The sequence below is a fragment of the Adiantum capillus-veneris genome, chromosome 24, assembly GCF_014529385.1.
Source record: "Adiantum capillus-veneris isolate H3 chromosome 24, ASM1452938v2, whole genome shotgun sequence".
NCBI lineage: Eukaryota > Viridiplantae > Streptophyta > Polypodiopsida > Polypodiales > Pteridaceae > Adiantum > Adiantum capillus-veneris.
This window is the reverse complement of record NC_140954.1, coordinates 51,029,585-51,033,603: the sequence shown is the minus strand read 5'-3', so window position 1 is coordinate 51,033,603 and position 4,019 is coordinate 51,029,585.

Genomic DNA, 4,019 nt, shown 5'->3' with positions numbered 1-4,019 from the left:
GCCGTCTGTGTCGTGCAGTTCTCGAAAAATTTGATTTTGTTTAAAAACTTGCTAAACCTACATAGTAGAAGCACTTGAGATAGAAACGAACCCGGTTTTTAGGTCAAAATTCTCTCGGGTTTTAGAACCAAATTTGAAGCTTTTGCCGGTAATTCTGGGATTTTATAATTTCAACCGGTTAGAATACACTAGACCCCGGTTTTTTTCTAACATTGCACGAATATTACTACAATCTTGTAGGTATTCTCAGCTTCATAAAAAAATTAAGAGGTAAATCTATAAATTTGAATGTGGGATTACACTAAACATAGGTTTTTTTCGAGCTCTACGAGTCGCTCATGACTATTCTTTGCTGCAATTTTGATTTATATAAAATTCTCAAAAAAACCTCTCAAATATTCAAAGTTCTTTAAAGACCTCCAGTATTTTGTCATAAATGCCGTAAATGTTGCTCCCAAATATCGTGGTGATTGTCTATCATAAGAAGAGTGACTGTCTATAATAAAAAATGCCTGTGTTAATTTGAAGTAAAAAACGACGAGCTCGAACGTGACGTGGAAAAATGGAATTTTATATGATTGATAGGAGACGTTCTTGAATGCTCGATGGCTGCGACATCTCCACCATCACACACTGCAGTTAAATCAATTTATTTTGGTCTTTTCCAATTTTCCCAGTTTGGTTAATGTTTGTACTACCCAGCATCGTAACTCAATTATCCCACAGTTTTTGAGCAGTAATCCTATTGCTCCAACTTTCATTAAAATAGTTTTATGTGATGGCCAGTCATATCACTATCTATGGACCACAAGGTGGCCAAAATCTTGTTCTTATGTTTGAAGGTAGCACATATGCCTTGCCTGTAGCCTCTGTGAGACAACATTTTGAATTAACTACTGCCTTTAATTTGCATCCCTTAACTTTAAGTGGCGACCAGGTAAAGATGGAAGTAATTGAAACTTCTAATGGTGATGAGGTTTTCCTTCTAAATCATGACCAGTGTCAGTTCTTCAAGGTTCGCATTGCTTCAAATTAGACAACTGCACATGGTAGTAGAATCAAGTCTGCACCAGCAATAGTCGATTTGGAATCTGATGAGTTTGAGAAGCTTGGTTCTTCTAGCGTGCTTGAAATCATACATTCAATGCCTTTGCAGAGCAATCTTTATCTGGCACTAAAACAAGCAAAGAATGTCGTTCAAGTCCAAGAGCTGCCTGTGCATTATGATGGCTATGTTGCGTTTGAGTTGCCACCTTCTGGAACAGCCAATGGAATGACAAGGATGGAGCAACGAAATGATAGTCACATGTGGACAGAATATGTCACATGCAGTAATGACGCTTTTTCAGGCATTGTTCGGTTCAGTCGATGCTCAGGTCACTTGTGCTGTCATAACATTGACTGTCCATATTATCTAAGGACTAGATTATATAATGAGGTTCATTGGCGTGGTCGCCTTTCAAAGTCTTCCCCACAAGGCATGCTTACACCTGACTATGGCACCTTGATATGCAGTCATTGCTCTCAAATGCCTGAATGTGTGGCCATCTGTCCTGTAATTATTTATTATTGTATGCCAAGAGATAAGCAAAGTTGGACCCGATGCGTGCTACATTTAGGTGAGCATCACCATCCACGTGGAGCAGGTAGGTCCAGATCAAATGAAGAAAAATTTGCATCAGTGCTACAAACTCGTGCTTTTGCAGATCCATTTACCACTGCGAAGCAGTTGGAGCGTACAATTGCTCAAGATTTTATAATGGAAAAGCTTGTCATGGAGAATGCTGAGAACACCAAATGTATTGAAGACGGTGAGTTTGCTGAATTTCTTGACACAATCACACCTTTGTCAAACAAGCGAATGATTGAGAGAAGCTTGGAATGTGCCAAACGATCAAAAAACATAAGTGCAAAAGGTTTAGAAGTTGTGCTTGATCTAAAGAGCAAGAGTAGGTATCCATACATTCACGATGTTGTTTTTCCTGGTCAACTTGGATATGGACAACAGCCACATGTATTTAAGATGTCAACCATTGGTCCGGGAAGTGGGGTTGATCAAGTTAATCGAATGCGCCCGGGTGGAAACTTGGAACACATGTGGGTGCACTTTGATCATGTGCATCGTGTGCATGGATGGCCAACAATGTTGGCACATGTTTATGATCCGTTTGTTCATGAACTTTTGACAATTGCAACATGTGAATTTACTGTGGAGAATAAGTTTGCACAAATAGATTTTTGGAGGATGCTCAATAAGGTGGTTGAAGTCCAAGGGTATGATAAGCCTGAGTTTAGAGGTTTCATGGCTGATGAAGAAAATGCAAATTGGATAGCAGTCAGGACTGTTTATTTTGGAGGTCCCAATATGGCTATGCCTGCCAAGGAACGATCATGTGTGTTCCATTGGGAGAAATCCATGATCCGTCATACTGTGAAGTGCATTAAGCCTTCCTCCCAAGAAGAACACAAGATTAAATTCCGCAATTGGCGAATCGCATCGTCAGAGAATCAAGAAGAAATATGCAAGGGAAAACTCCGTCGCTATTGGAGAGCTGGGCATGCTATAGATGGAGAGGTTTCATGTCTAGAGACTTGGTTGGCTTGGTGGGATGTCAGAGTTTCACATTGGGGAGGACGATTTGTTATGCAAGATGAGTCTGGTATTTTTATCGCTAACACTAACTTGTCTGAGAGCAAACATGCTAGCATGCGAGCATGCTATGGTTTCAAAGAAAAAATTAGTTTGTATGAAGCTGCAGGGGCAGACATGGCAATGGCAGTGCTACAAAGTGTAAAGTATAATGCTTACCTTAAAGGTGCAAAGACATGCAGTGGTCCGGGTATACAAGACCTTGCCCAGAGATTCTTTAATCGATCGTCCACAGCTTCGGGTGCCGCAAAATTGGTCATTCTTTCTCACTCTTCGATGAAAGAAATGGGTTTGCAAAGTCCAGAGATGAATAGGTCATATACCAAGGAGAAGAGTGTGAAGAAAAAGAGGTCAATCTTTGTGGATGGTGGTGTTGTGCTAGAGGAGGATAGCCACATACCTGATTTTGTCACAGTTACTGAGCAAATTAGTGGAAAAAGACATGCAAATGTATAAGGGGATACAAAATATTGGCCAGAGGTGAAAGTTGCAAAGACGATATGTGCTATTAGGAGAACTGAACTCGGACGTAAGATGACATGTTTTGGGATTTTGCAGGATCAAACAGAGAGATGTGGAAGATTCATTAATGAAGGCTCTAATGACGTTAAGAGAGGGGTTGCAGCACCTTGTTTTTGGGGTCGAAGAAAATATCCATCATCTGGGTCAAATCCCCGGGGGATAGTAGAGGGTTATGTTTGGTTTTGCAATGCTAGTAATTTGCACACATGGAAAATTCATGACATGGTGGTGGGACCGCCCGGACCTGCACCAGGCGTTTGGAGTGTCGTTGAGGGCACTAATCTTGTGCCATATGAGGCAGAACAACTACAAGCTAATGGATTTGTGCTTCACCAACAACATGGAGCAAGAGGTGTAGTTTTGAATGGGGGGATTCGACATGCAAATAGAGTTCCGAGCACCTTTCGACCAAGATATAGGGATGGCAAGGTTGTCAAGTGGCAATCCAAATTAACAAAGGAATTTCAGACAAGAATTGATTTGGGGACATGCTTGGTGGCAGAATTGATTAAAGAAGTTATTATTGTGTGCAATGAAACACACTTTTTCTATGTTGGCATAGAGGGCTCAAGGATAAAGGGAGTTTCATACTCTGTGACATTATCAGATTTTCCAAGGTGCACTTGTGAAGATTTTCAGAAGAGAGAGTCCAAGAGGCTAACATATGTGCCATGCAAGCATATATACTATGTGTTTCTTCATGTTCTAGGTTTGGACTCTCATGCCCATGAGTTCATGCACCAAGCGGCTTTGACAGGTAGAGATCTTTCAAGCTCTTGGTGGAGTACGACCAAAAACGCAGCGGTAGATCAAGTTTTTTGCTCTAAATTTTTTGTCTGTCATTGTG